Below are 16,239 nucleotides of genomic sequence, written 5' to 3'. Positions count from 1 at the left end.
CTTGCCAATTTTTCACTAATAAATTTTTAGAAAATTAACTTAAATAAAGGGGATAAGTTGTTATTGGCTAAACTAACTTTGATACGCGAGACAAGTTTTCATTTATAAAAATTGTTCATGATAAAGCGTTTATACTATTTAAAATATCACCTCATTTCAATTTTACAATGATATCGAATCCTCAACATCTAAAATGCACGGGATAACTGAACATTGTCTAAAATTTTATAAATAACTAAAATACATGGGAGGAGTGGCCATTTACTAAAATTTCAAACGTAACTCAAATACACAGCATTAGTTGTCGCTGACTAAACTAACTTTGATACACGGTACAAGTTATTATTATTCAAAAAATTGTTCTTTCAAAAAGCGCTTATACAATTTAGAATATCACATCATTCTACAATTATATTGAACTCTCATCAACTAAAATGTCGGGATAAGTGGGAATTGTCTAAAATTTCAGAATTAACTCAAGTGTACATGATAAGTTGATACTGACTAAATTAACTTAAATACATGGGACAAGTTTTCATTTATACAAATTTGTTCCTGATAAAACGTTTATATTATTTAGAATATCATTCTACAATGATATTATACCGTCATCAATTAAAATGCATGAGATAAGTGGAATTGTCTAAAACACCGTACATAAATAAAATGCTTGGGAGAAGCGAATATTGACTAAAATCTCATAAGCAACTCAAATGCACGGGCTAAGTTGTCACTGACTAAACTAACTTTGATATACGAGGTAAGTTCTCATTTATAAAAAAAAATGTTCTTGCTTAAACGTTTCGACTTTTTAGAATATCATCTAACTTCAATTCTATAGTGATATTGAACACCCACGAGGTAAAATACATGAGATAAGTGATCATTGACTAAAATTTTAGAAATCACCAAAACCCATAGGAGGAGTTAACATTGATTAAAAAGAATAATTAAACATAAGACAAATTATCAATATAATGTACAAGAGAAGTTCACATTGATTAAATTAAACTATCATGTACTTGCCAATTTTTTACTAATAAATTATTAGAATTAACTCAAATAAAGGGGATAAGTTGTCATAGGATAAACTAACTTTGATACGCGGGACAAGTTTTCATTTATAAAAATTGTTCATGATAAAGGGTCTATACTATTTAAAATATCACCTCATTTCTATTTTACAATGATACTAAATCTTCATCAACTAAAATGCACAGAATAAGTAAACATTGTCTAAAATTTTCTAAATAACTAAAATACATGGGAAAAGTGGACATTTACAAAAAATTCAAAAGTAACTCAAATGCACAGGATAAGTTGTCGCTGACTAAACTAACTTTCATACACGGTACAAGTTATTATTTATCAAAAAATCGTTCTTTCAAAAAACGTTTATACTATTTAGAATATCACATCATTCTACAATTATATTGAACTCTCATCAACTAAAATGCACTGAATAAGTGGGCATTGTCTAAAATTTCAGAATTAACTCAAATGTAAATGATAAGTTAATAATGACTAAACTAACTTTGATACACGGTACAAGTTATTATTTATCAAAAATTGTTCTTTTAAAAAATGTTTATACTATTTAGAATATCACATCATTCTACAATTATATTGAACTCTCATCAACTAAAATGCACGAGATAAGTGGGCATTGTCTAAAAATTCAGAATTAAATCAAGTGTACATGATAAGTTGATAATGACTAAACTAACTTTGATACATGGGACAAGTTTTCATTTATACAAATTTGTTCCTGATAAAACGTTTATACTATTTAGAATATCATTCTACAATGATATTATACCGTCGTCAATTAAAATGCATGGGATAAGTGGGATTGTCTAAAAGAATGTTCATAAATAAAATGCTTGGGAGATGCGGATATTGACTAAAATCTCAGAAGCAACTCAAATGCACGAGTTAAGTTGTTACTGGCTAAACTAACTTTGATATATGGGGTAAGTTGTCATTTAAAAAAAAAATTGTTCCTGCTTAAACGTTTCTACTCTTTAGAATATCATCTGACTTCAATTCTATAGTGATATTGAACTCCCATAAGCTAAAATACATGAGATAAGTGATCATTGACTAAAATTTCAGAAATAACCAAAATGCATAGGACGAGTTGACATTGATTAAAAAGAATAATTATACAGAAGACAAATTATCATTAATATAATGCACGAGAGAAGTTGACATTGATTAAATTAAACTATCATGCACTTGCCAATTTTTCACAAATAAATTTTTAGAATTAAATCAAATAACGGGGATAAGTTGTTATTTGCTAAACTAACTTTGATACACGGGACAAGTTTTCATTTATAAAAATTGTTCATAATAAAGCGTCTATATTATTTAAAATATCACCTCATTTCTATTTTACAATGATACTAAATCTTCATCAACTAAAATGCACAGAATAAGTGAGCATTGTCTAAAATTTTCTAAATAACTAAAATACATGGGAGAAGTGGGCATTTACGAAAAAATTTAAAAGTAACTCAAATGCACGGGATAAGGTGTCACTGAGTAAATCAACTTTGATACAAGGTACAAGTTGTTATTTATCAAAAAATTGTTCTTTCGAAAATGTTTATACTATTTAAAATATCACTTCATTTTACAATTATATTGAACCCTCAATAACTAAAATGCACGGGATAAGTGGGCATTGTCTAATATTTCAGAATTAACTCAAATGTACATGATAAGTTGATACTCACTAAATTAACTTTGATACATGGGACAAATTTTTATTTATACAAAATTGTATAAAACGTTAATACCTATTTAAGTTCATCAAATGTTTTTCAAAATAAATGGGTTGACCCAATAAATTTAGTAACAAATATTTTATACTACTTTTACCCCACGTATTAATTCTTACACCAATATTGTAAATTGCCTCATCAATTTTTTATTATTTTATTTATTTTACTAAACTATTATTTTATTTATTCAGTACATATATATACTAAAATTCATTCCTCACAAAAAAATGTATATACTAAAATTAATAATAATTAACTTTAAAATGGTATAAATTTAAACTTTTTACAAATACATAATGTCAAATTTAAACTACCAAAAATCATCCCCGACCAACCAGTACCCGTGCGGATGCACGGGTATGTTACTAGTCATGATGAAGAATGCTGCACCGAAGAAGATTGTCCTTTGTAGGAAGCCTTTCACGAAGAAGACGCCAAGCAAAAACCGTAACTTTCAAAGGCACCTCCTTATGCTAAATCAGATTTGATGGAGCTATGTGGATAGGTTGCTCGATAGTAGTTAGCATCTGATAAACACCACAGACTTTGTAACCTTTGTCAGGCTCTAAATACCATTGCCACTTGTCAACAGTGTCAACCTGCAAAACAACATTAGATAACAGACCACTACACTCCCCAACCAGCTCTTCCTACCACGCAAACAACCGACGCCGCCACTTCCACGCCTCATCACTGACCCCCACCCTAAAGCAAACATCTCAGCCACCAATGAACTAACTTCGGTTAACTCAAAAAGTTGAGGAAACCGAACACTCAAAAGGGCGAGTATAATGTTGTTTTATTTGTAGATTTACTATGGTTTTGTTTAATTTATCTTCTTATTGTAGTATTTGTTTGATTCAGATCGATATATTAACTTTGATACTACAAATTCAATCGATCAGTATTCGTTTGCATGATTTAATTTGTTTGTTTTTTCAGTGTACTATACCAATTCAAATGAATAAATAAATATCATTTTTTAGTTTGTAATAGGTCAAACCTAAAGGACTAATTCATTAGGTGGAAGAGTCGTATGGCTACATGTCCACGTCAAGTTTTCTTTAACTTTATATGTGACGCATAACATTGTCACCCCTTTAAAGAGATGCCAACGATTAATGATTTTTACTATACCATCATTGACGTGATGGGAAAGTCTTTTTCCTTTAGTGTTTTCACTCGTCTATTAATAGTTGGGGTGTACCTTAATCTAGTGTATAGATGGCCATTTCCATAGTCTAATTTACAATGAGAGAACCATTTTTTATGACTCAAACTCACTAGAAGAAGAGTCCAACCAAAAAGACTAACTTATTATGCACATTAAGTTTTCTTACTTATTGCATGTGAAATCATAATAATACATATAATTTGTGAGTTTAGATCATATTTGAAGTAATTTCAGTCGTTAAAATTTTAAAATTTACCTTATAAAAATGATTATGTAAAAACAGATGTATTTTAAATTAAAAAGAGAACTCTTGATTAATTGAGCTAAAGGTGTCAAATTGGTACAATTATACAAGACGGAAACATCAAACAGAAGTCACAGTTGCCACGAAGGATATGCGTAAGAAATTGTACACATTCAAATCTGTGTCAACAAGTCAATCTAAAATAGATGTATCTACCACATTTAAACCTTTTTAATACCTTGTTTATCTTGTTCCCAATTTTCCTGACCCTGTGAGCTTGTATGTGGATCTTGTCTGAAGAGATTAAAAATAAATAAAAAAATAAATAAAAAATTCGGTACATATAGACTAATGAATATGTAAGATTGAAAATGGATTCTTTCACTTAAAATTTTACATGATCTGATCGTGATAAAGTTTTACATTTATATCTTTGTACCCAAAAAAAAAAATTTACATTTATATCTTAAAAAAAAAAACAAATTTAATTTCCATCTCATTCAATGTTGGTCAATGGTATATAGCTAGGCCTTGTCTCGCACATAATGATCAATAAAAAATTTGTATTGCAGACGGGTGATACTTCTACTTCTACTTGCATAGAATAGACCATAGGGCGAACTACCTTCCACAGTGGACTATCTGTATTTTTCTTTCAAAATTGCATCTTAGTTACTTTGTCATTTAAGTTTTTCTTCCATATTAGTTATTTAAGTTAAGTTTTGTTTGCAAGAAGCTAGTCTCATTAAAAAAATGTGTGGTGTTTAGTATATTACTGGATTAAAATATTTGTTTTTTTTAGGAATACTGGATTAAAATATTATATTGTTGGGTCACACTGTGTTTGTTACGTTCATTTCTTCTTCTTCTTCATTTTTTTGACAATTGTCAATTTTTTGTTGTTTAAATATCATTACTCTAATTAATATTGTGTGAGGTTATAATTCTATAAAAAAAATGATTGATTTTGTTTGGTGTTAAAATATAAACGGTATAAGAAGTGCAAGTCATTGTAAAACTCAATCAATTCTAAACCCAATAGAACGAGGGTAGAGAGTGGTTGGAGCCTCTTGAAGGCCAAGGAAGGTTAGAACTCCAAAATTCAACAACTCTTTGTTATTCTTCATTTGACAAATGGGTAACTAAACTCTCTTGTGTTAGGATTGGATGTAAATAGCTCAGAATATGTGTAATACTCTTAGTTTGGCTGGTTGTGTGTGATTTATGTTCTCTATATAATTTTAGTCTAAATCTTTTCTTAATGATTTGTTGCCAATGTAGTGTGCCACAATTGATCTTTTGATTTAGTCAGACCCTAGTAAGGTTAGTTATCTAAGGGACATGGTTTAGATTATGTATAGGTACTATCGCCCGAGAAATTTCAGTCCTTTAAGGGAACACACCTCTCAAAGAGAGATTTTCTTGAATTGGGAGCTGACGAAGAAGTTGTCAAGAGGTAGCACTTAGGTGTCATTGGCCTTTGGTGTCATTGGTGTTTTTATTCTCATCTCTCTCTTAACCACTCATTATCTTTCATCTAAATAATTTATTTTAATCATTCTCTCTCATCTAAAATAAATTAATGGTACTGAATACCGGGTTCGATTCCCAGGGAGAACAACATTTGGCCAGTGTGCATGCCTCTACGCATGAGCCGGATTAGTCGCCCACCTTTGGTGGGTTGGAAACCGGTGCGAAAGCCAAAAAAAAAAAATATTACCAATGACATCCAAGTATTTTCGGTTGTCAAGAGAAAATTAAAATATAAAAGTACCAGCTTGTGCTTAAAGTTCTTGAATAATCTAATTTAAAGTAATGAGAGTAATAAGAAGGAACTTCGCCAGAAAAAAAAAAATAGAGTTGGCTTTGTTTTGCTTACATTTTCATTTTATGATAATTTTTCATTTTCTACAACTTCTTATTCAATAATATTTTTTTAACCCATCAATTCTTAGAGGAAGAGATCGAATAAATAGTTCGTTAACCACATAAACTCAATGTCTTAGATTTTGAATAATGTTTTCTAATGAGTCGTCTCTTCCTTATGGAAGAAGAATTTCCTATGATTTTTTTAGGGGAGAATAAGATTTGGTTGTGTAAAGAAATTTACATTTCTTAACTTCTGTGTCATTTCATAAATTTAACTTTGATAAAATACTTTGTAAATTGTAATTATTTTGAACATTCAACATCTTAATTATGTTTGATATGCTAAAAAGAAGTACTATAGAACATTCAACATCTTAATTATGTTTGATATGCTAAAAAGAAGTACTATAGAAAGAGCAAGACTTGACAACATTTTTTTAACCCTCCAATTCTTAGAGGAAGAGATCGAATAAATAGTTCGTTAACCACATGAACTCAATGTCTTGGATTTGAATAATGTTTTCTAATGAGTCGTCTCTTCCTTATGGAAGAAGAATTTCCTATGATTTTTTTAGGAGAGAATAAGATTTGGTTGTGTAAAGAAATTTACATTTCTTAACTTCTGTGTCATTTCATAAATTTAACTTTGATAAAATACTTTGTAAATTGTAATTATTTTGAACATTCAACATCTTAATTATGTTTGATATGCTAAAAAGAAGTACTATAGAACATTCAACATCTTAATTATGTTTGATATGCTAAAAAGAAGTACTATAGAAAGAGCAAGACTTGACAACATATTAGAAATCATGGTTGGGCCCAACACAACCCCACAAAATCGGCTTGTAAGGTGAGGATTGCCCCCACTTATAAACAAGTTTGATATGCTAAAAAGAAGTACTATAGAAAGAGCAAGACTTGACAACATATTAGAAATCATGGTTGGGCCCAACACAACCCCACAAAATCGGCTTGTGAGGTGAGGATTGCCCCCACTTATAAACAAATTGTCAGGTCAACTCCTAACCGATGTGGGACTCTTAACACATCCCCTCACGCTCAGGATTGCACATCTGAAGCGCGAACATAAATGACGGGTGGCCCGAGATAATGGAAACCTGATTACAGGTGTGAACAAATTGTCAGGTCAACTCCTAACTGATGTGGGACTCTTAACACATCCCCTCACGCTCAGGATTGCACATCTGAAGCGCGGCACATCTGAAGCGCGAACATAAATGACGGGTGGCCCGAGATAATGGAAACCTGATTACAGGTGTGATTACAGGTGGCCCAAAGAATCGTGAAGAGGCTCTGATACCATATTAGAAATCATGGTTGTGCCCAACACAACCCCACAAAACCAGCTTGTGAGGTGAGGATTGCCCCCACTTATAAACAAATTGTCAGGCCAACTCCTAACCGATGTGGGACTCTTAACACAACACAACAAAGAGACGCAACAACACATAAGAAACTTTGATGGTATTGAACAATTTTTTGTCTTATATAATTTTTGGTGGACAAAATATTATTCAAACAATTTTATGATCAAACACGAAACAATTCTTCTCTCAAAGTTCATCATCCAAACATTCCAAACGCATTGTTTGTGCTCAAAAACTTTCTCGACAAACAAAATAAGACACTTCACTTGAGTGTTTCATCCTTTTCAACATTTCATAGACGGTATAAGACTTTAAGGGGTTCCTTCCTTTACTCATTCATTCAACGACTTCCACATACTGAAGACGATGACGACTCTTTCCATCTGCAAACCATGCTCGAAGGAAACAATATCTCAGGGCTTTCCAAATCTTTTTCTTGACTTTTCGTCACAGTTTTCTCAATCAAAGTTATATATGGTGAACTTTCTTTTCATTATTTTTCTCTTTAAGCTTTTCATTGTTCTCAGAAACCTCATATCTTAAACTTGCTGCTAAACACTCACATTTTCTTCTTAAGTATCTCTAGCTAGCATTGTTATTTCATCCATCTTATGGGATGCAAGGCAGCATCTCATTGTTTCTTAAGAACTCACCCTTTAGTATCCAAACATTACAGCATCACATTGTTATTGTTAATATGCTTGCAATTGTTTGTGAGGAGGTTCTTGCATCAAAGCTTGCCTTTTGTGAAATTATCGGACAGATTTATGATGAGGTTTAAGCTAGAGCAGAGCAAAGTTTAAATTATCTTATTCTTAATTACCCATCAAAACTATAGTTTGGTAAAATTGATGTTTAAAACAATTTGAATTGAATTGAATTAATAGTTTAATTACACTTGCAAACCTTGAATACAATCCAGTGGATGCAAAATTGGCACCAATTACAAGCTTCTCTCCAACTAGTAGTGGGCACAAATATATAAGTGTAAGCTCCAAACCTGTAAATAACAAAAATGATGCACATTAATTAAATACACCATACACATGTGACATGAGACATGCATATATACAAATAGTAGAAACAATTATGATTAGTCGATATACATGCATGTGGATTTATTTGACAATATATAAGCATTAATAAAAAAAATTGAAAATATATATTGCAGAATTTCACGTTTTCTCTTATATAAATTTCTCTCGCTAGTGTAAACATTTTTTTTCTCTCAAAAAAAAAAAAATAAAACTCGATCATACCGATTAAATCGAGGATGTTTGGGCCATTAGAAAAATGTTCACTAGGTATGTCTGGCTAATCAAGACCATACGGATGAGTAGCGTCAACTATGGCAGTGGTAGCAACAAAATCATTGTTACCACTATCCACTATAAAGAATCTCCCAAAACGAAGAAATCTTGTGTTGGTTGAGCATAAAACCAACCAAGCTTATTATTACAACACTAAAAACAATAACCAAAAAGTAGCCATGCAATGCAAACCAATTGAGAGCAGTGACAAGAGTGTTATTATTTGTATAATGTGAATCTCATTTTGATATGGAGCATGCAATTGGGAAGGGGGGTATATAAGGTTTGATCATTTGACACTCTGTAATATATGTAAACTCATTAATGTCTTGTTTCTACCACCTCCCAATGATTTAAAGCAAACCGCTCAATCGTCATGAATGGTCTTAAATTAGATAGAAGAAGTGGAAATATCCATCTAACTTCAAGTACATGTAATTTCCAGCCGCCAATGTAGCCAGAGTTTAAAATGACAGTCAGATTTATTCTTCATCATAATCACATACACGCATGGACAAATATTTTTACTTCTTGGCAATATTGCTTAACTGGTAGTGGTATACACACACTTACTGAATAATGTAACTTCGACAAATTAAATTAGCACCTTGACGAAACAAGTACAATTAGGTAGGTGTTGGGACATCACGTCTTAACTCAAAACTTTGCATTAGATATGTTGCACATTTCACTTAATGCGTGTTTGGTTGAACGGTGAAATAAACAAAACCATAGAGAACGGTTCACAAAAACATGATGGTTTACGGTGATTTTACTATCTTGCCAATCAACCAAACAGATCAAACGTGATTTTGAAAATATTATTAAGTTGTTAGATTTAATTACTCAATAAATTTTAGATGCGGATCAAAATATATTGAAAAATGAGACGAGAGAGTAAAATCCAAAAGAAAGAAGAAAGAGAGTTAAATTGAGTAAAATCCAAAAAAAAAAAAAAGAAAGGAAAAAAAAAAGTTGAATTGAGGGATCAAAAAGTTAGTTTTTATAATACGGAACCAAAGTTTATTTTTTAAAAATAGGTGAATCAAAAATGTATTTTTGCCAAACATTAAATATCAAATGTTTATAAGACCGAGCAATCATTAGGTTGAATAAATCATATTTATATATCCTTAAAAAAAAAATCATATTTATATAAATAATATATTATTTATTAAGTAAATTATTCTAAACACATTAGAATCAAACCTTGTAATACGTACCTGGTTGATTTATGATTTTACAATCATACTCTCTTAGTCAATTAAGAGATATACGACATTCATATGGGTTGGTCTGGTGGTATTGGCTCGACACTTTGGAATGTCTTCTTTTTAAAGTTTCAGGATCGATTTTCTTAGTGCCAATTCCGATGGATTAAGTGCATATAAAGTTATGTTATGTCTTTAAATGGGGTCTTCATAAGTGGATGATACCTCTTGGATTAGTCGACTCTTGAACCATATATCGAGTTTTTTAAATAAAATAAAAATATTTTAGATATATGGAGAGGACAAAGAGGTGTATGTGTTGTTACCGTTGATTGAGAACGTCTAAATTACATAAATTATAGTAGTCTTTACTTTTTCGGTTTTTTTGAAGGATTTACTTTTTCGGTTTGTTAACTATGTTATTGATATTCCTTAATAAACCATGTGGTTGATGTGAAATGTTTATGACTTTTTTATGATTATTTTTTATATGAGAATTACTCAATAAATTTTAGATAATGATCAAATTATATTGAAAAATGAGATGAGAGATTAAAATTCAAAAGAAAGAAAAAAAGTTAAATTGGGAGATCAAAAAGTTAGTTTTTATATTACGAACCAAAGTTTATTTTTTAAAAATAGGTGGATTAAAAATACATTTTTGTCAAACATTTAATATCAAATGTTTATAAGACCGAGCAATCATCAGGTTGAACAAATTATATTTATATAAATAATTTATTTTTTATTAAATAAATTATTCTAAACACATTCACGTACCTAGTTAATTTATGATTTTATAATCATACTCTCTCTTACTCAATGAAGAGATATATTGAATTCATTGGGGCTGGTTTAGCGGTATTGGTTTGACATTTTAGAGTGTGTTTCTCCTAAAGTTTCAGAATCGGTTTTTTTAGTGTCAATTTTGATGGGTTAAGTTCATACAAAGTTATGTTATGCCTTTAAATGGGGTCTTCGTAAGTGGATGATACCTCTTGGATTAGTTCGGTTCTTGAATCAGATATTGAGTTTTTAAAAAAAAAAATGAAGAGATATATAAAGAGGACAAAGAGATGTATGTGTTGATTGAGAACGTCCAAATTACATAAATTATAGTACTCTTTACTTTTTCGGTTTGTTAACTATGTTATTGATGTTCCCTAAATAACCATCTTGTTGATGTGAAACATCTGACTTTTTTATGATTATTTTTTATATGAGAATTGTTGGTTCTGGATTTTCAAATTGTTGTATTTTGGACTTTTATACTTTATTTTTTTTGAAGAAAAAAATAATCATCCACCAAAGTTATTACTGATTTGAGTCACGAACAACTTTCTCCTTCTTTTTCTCTCTCTTGTTGTTATTGTTTGCTGGATTGTAACACACTAACATTCTTCAATTTTGCTAACCCTTATTTTTTTCCCCAATTTTTTTTTTAGCAAAACAAAAAATACAAAGTAGTTAATGGATTTTCTGGAAAACAGAGGGAGATCAGTCAGTTAATGGATTTTCTCACATACAGCTTTGATTTTCTGGAATTTTTGGAATTAAGAGGAACAGAGGAAAATTTAATGGATTTGGGTTCTTTGATTTGAGACAATGACAAAAATTGATGTTTTTTTTTGTGGTGACCGAGGTTCGAACCCCGAACCTTGCATATTTTATGCATTGTCCATACCAATTGAGCTAAGCTCACGAGGACACAAAAATTGATGTTTAGATGAAAGAAAAAAGGGGAAAAGATTGATTTTAGGCTTAATATGAGTTTTAATTTGAAGAGAGTGGAAAAGGAGAGATTTTAATTTATTTTCTGTTTTTTTTTGGGTAAGTTTGAAGTTTCTATTCTATGAATATGAAAGATGAAGATGACGAAGAAGGGAAGGAAGAAGATGAAGAAAGAGGGAAAAAAAATTGGTGATGGTGGTCCACCGTTACATAAAATGGACCTGCAATCTAATGGCTGAAATCATATCTAAAATATTAGGCATTAAAAAACTAACGGAGAGATCAATTTGAGTGACGGAAATATAGATAAAGGACCAAACGGAAATTTTTTAGAGTTAAGGACCAAATCAAAAACAACAAATAAGTTAAAGAACCATTTATATAATCAAGCCAAAAAATTAAGAAGAGGGTGATTGTCACGTGAGCAACTAATACAATTCTATTTTTTTTTATGATATTACTTAAAGTGTTAAATATATTTTTGATCCTTATAAATATATCAACTTTTCGTTTTAGTCCCTCTAAAATTTTTCTTCAACTTTTAGTTCCTATAGAATTTACAATCCATACTTTTGGTCTCTCTTTTTAACTAAATTTTTGTATTTTCTAATGAAATTATGCATAATTTTGTATTTTTTTAATGAAATTGTGCAGAAATGTGTAGAATATTGCAAAAATCTCTCCCATAAAAAATTATAATTTTTTAACAAAACATGAATTAAATATGAATTTTTAGCCGTCAAAAATATAAAAATTCATATTTAATTCATGTTTTGTCAAAAAAATCTAGTTTTTTTTGGAGCCATTCTTATAATATTATAAATTTTCTGCAAAATTTTTTTTGAAAATATGAATTCTACATATGAGTTTACTTTAAAGGAAAAACCAAAAGTGTCCTCGTGAGCTTAGCTCAGCTGGTTGGGACAATGCATAAAATATGCAAGGTCCAGGGTTCAAACCTCGGCCACTACCAAAAAAAAGGAAAAACCAAAAGTGAAGATGAAAAACTTTTGAGGGACTAAAAGTTGAAGAAATTTTTTAAAGAGACTAAAATGAAAATTTGACCTATTTATAGAGAACAAAAATATATTTAACCCTTATTGTAGTTACTATCTATAATTACTATATATTCTATATTCAATATATCAATATGTAGAAGTACAAAAATTTGAAGATTCTCAATAAATGTTAGTTTGAGTGGAACTTAAATCGTGATCCTATTAATTCATTGAGTTTGAGCTATCTGAATGAAAAAACATGGTTGAAAGACAAGAGTTATTAAAGGTGGTCAATTAGATTCTTGTTGGAGCAAGTGTGGAAATCAAGCGTTAAAAGATTAAACATAAGGTCCTACATTAGGTAGAATTAGTGTTGTGTAAATTGAAAAATGTAAAAATTCTATGTTGGATAGATCATAGTATCATACACATTGATAGTGTTTTTTTTTTTTTTTTGAGAGAATACACATTGATAGTGTTTATATAGTATACCTCTAAAATGCGCATAATTTTGTGAACATAATATGTACTCATTTTTTTAGGGGATATATATATATATATATATATATATATATATAGGGCCATATCACATGAGAATGACTTCTATATGTGAGAATGATGAGAATGAATTGCAACCATTAGATTAAAAAACAAGAGCTGGATTAAAATAACTTAAGTGAGTTGCCAGTCATGTGATTATTTTCTCACTCACTTCAATCATTCACCTTCAAGTCTGTACCTTAACCTTTCTTCTTCTTTCAAAAGTTGTGTCTTCTTCCCCTCCTAATTAGCAATATTTTCCGGCGACCCTGACTCCGACAACCACAACCCTCTCCGGCGCAAAGCTCATTGTCTTCGTGTCTTCTCCATCACTGTTTCCCTTTCACAAGTCTTCTCTCTTTAACCATTCACATTTAACAGATCTAATCTTTGAATAATTTTAAATTAATGTATAATTGGGCATGACTCTTCATGGTTTGTATCATGTTGAAATCAATTTTTACTGTGTTGGACTAAAAATCGATTTCCATGAAAAAAGGCAACCCCAATTCAGTAAAAATTGATTTCAACATGATACAAACCATGAAGAGTCATGCCCAATTATACATTAATTTAAAATTATTCAAAGATCAGATTTGTTAAATGTGAATGGTTAAAGAGAGAAGACTTGTGAGAGGGAAACAGTGATGGAGAAGACACAAAGACAATGAGCTTTGCGCCGGAGAGGGTTGTGGTTGCCGGAGTCAGGTTCGCCGGAAAATATTGTTAATTAGGAGGGGGAAGAAGACACAACTTTTGAAAGAAGAAGAAGGGTTAAGGTACATACTTGAAAGGGAATGATAGAAGTGAGTGAGAAAATAATCACATGATTGGCAACTCACTTAAGTTATTTTAATCCAGCTCTTGTTTTTTAATCTAATGGTTGCAATTTATTCTCATCATTCTCATATATAAAAGTCATTCTCATGTGATATGACCCATATATATATATATATATATATATATATATATATATATATATATATATATATATATATATATATATAGACACACACACTCAAGTTTTGTTAAATTATTTTGAAACGCAATCTGAAATATTTTGGTGCACAATCTAAAATATTTTGATACTTGATCCAAAATAATTTGGTGTTCCTATGAGATATTTTGGTACTAAATATAAAATATTTTGGTGTCATATTTTTGTACTCAATAAAAGATATTTATGTACTAAATCTAACAATGTGAGTTAATTATTCCCAAAGTTTCTCAATATTAGTTGTGAATTTTTTTTCTATAAATAGAGAGCTCGCATAGTTCATTATATACAACAAAATTGAAGAGAGAATACTCTTTGTTCAAGATTCACAATGACTGTCAATTCTCGTTCAAATAATGATTTCACACCTACTGATGATGAACTTATCCGATCATTCCTCTACAATAAAATTCACAATAATCCAGTGCCCAACTATATCACTGTTCTTGACTACGAATTGTTTGGTATTGTAAAGAATCCTTGGGAGATTTGGGAAGAGTTTGCACCTTCTCACTCATATTGTGGAAAAGACCTATATTTCTTCACTACCTTAAAGAAGAAATCTGCCACTAGTAAACGCTTGATTCGTACTATTGGAAGTGGTACGTGGGAAGGTGAAGACACCGGAAAAAGAATAGTTGCCAAAGAGACTAACAAAGTCTTAGGTATAAAAAACGATTTCGCTTTGGGAAGAGTAACACTTTCCATGATGGTGCATGGATCTTGCATGAATATAACCTTGCTGAATGTTTGATTAACAATACTTTGGTAAGCGATATGATATATTTATATTGTTAGTTAGTTAGGATCAACGTGAATAATCTACCATCCGAGCATGTATTCGTTTGTTATATGTTAAGGTAGAGATTACTAGCTATCCCACCTCGTTTTAATTTTTGTTGAACTAAGACCAATGTTTAAGTTTATTTTATGGTCATACATTTCATAACTAAGCCTAAGTTCGTAGCACTGCATGTCAAATTGACATTTTTTCCTTGGTATTGTGCACATGTTTATAATTTGCTTTTGAATCTTTGTTTTTTTCTTTCTTTATGCAGGCCAAGAACTATGTTCTGTGCAGATTTAGAAAGAATTTGAAAATCAATCAACACCAATCCAATTCTCACTTAATGAATAGCATTGGCTTGCCAAGAATTAATGTTGAACGAGATGGGCAAGGAAAGACGGTTGTTCCCGGACATGCGGAAAGCGACAAATCTGTAAGTTAACACACTATATTTAGAGCTACTATTTTTTTTTTTTAAGGTAATAGATTATGTTGCCTGATTGGCTGTTAATAATAAAGTGATATTTTTGTGTGTGTGTGTGTGTCTGATAATTAGGGATTTTATGCATTCAAGACTTGGTTATTTTCAAGATCCCCGTCTTATTTGTCCCGTCCCCCACCCCCCACCCAGGGCTCCCTGCAATTCTTTTGGTGGATTTTATCCCTTTTATTATTTTGTCAGGTAGTTTAGTGGTTATAATTCACCTTTTTCAAGATAAATAAGTAGGTATCCGGGGTTCGAACTCCAACCCCCACGTATATAACAATGCATTTCCCTGCTAACTGAGTTATGCTCATGGGGACTATTATTATTATTAACCCGTAAATTTATTAAAATTATAGTTATAGATGTTGGTTAAAATCGTAGGTATAAATATTGGTTTTGATTTTGATTAAAATTATAAGCATATATGTTTTTGACTGTTAATTTGTAACAAACGGTGTTTATCATTTTCAATTATACAAATATTATAACAAATACAACATAAATTGTTATATTTTTCAATAGAAAAAAAAACAATATAACAAAAAAAAAACGGATTTAGAAACAATAAAGAACCGATTCTTTTTGTTAGGAACCAGTTCTTTTATAAAAACTGCTTTCACTCTGTGTGTATAGATTTACCTATTTTCAAGAAATTCTAAGTTCTTGAAATCTTGTTTAAAGATTGCCTAATTTGTTAAGATTGTGATTGAA

The 16,239-nt window shown here is 30.5% G+C and overlaps 1 long non-coding RNA gene and 1 pseudogene across 1 annotated transcript; one reads left to right on the top strand and one right to left on the bottom strand.

Moving 5' to 3' along the window:
- Positions 1–7,549: 7,549 nt before the first annotated feature.
- Positions 7,550–9,028, bottom strand: LOC146911598 (uncharacterized). The gene is made up of 3 exons (XR_015018733.1): positions 8,727–9,028; positions 8,374–8,467; positions 7,550–7,850 (listed from the first exon to the last, which is right to left on the bottom strand). It is a non-coding gene; the product is annotated as an uncharacterized LOC146911598 (long non-coding RNA).
- A 5,557-nt stretch (positions 9,029–14,585) lies between these two features.
- LOC146911597 (NAC domain-containing protein 83-like) lies at positions 14,586–15,483 on the top strand (annotated as a pseudogene).
- Positions 15,484–16,239: the final 756 nt, after the last annotated feature.

Source organism: Medicago sativa, chromosome 7, assembly GCF_051527215.1.
Source record: "Medicago sativa cultivar Bolivia chromosome 7, Bolivia_mono, whole genome shotgun sequence".
Lineage (NCBI taxonomy): Eukaryota > Viridiplantae > Streptophyta > Magnoliopsida > Fabales > Fabaceae > Medicago > Medicago sativa.
Note: the sequence above shows the minus strand (reverse complement) of the source record. Positions and strands in the feature narration are given on the sequence as shown.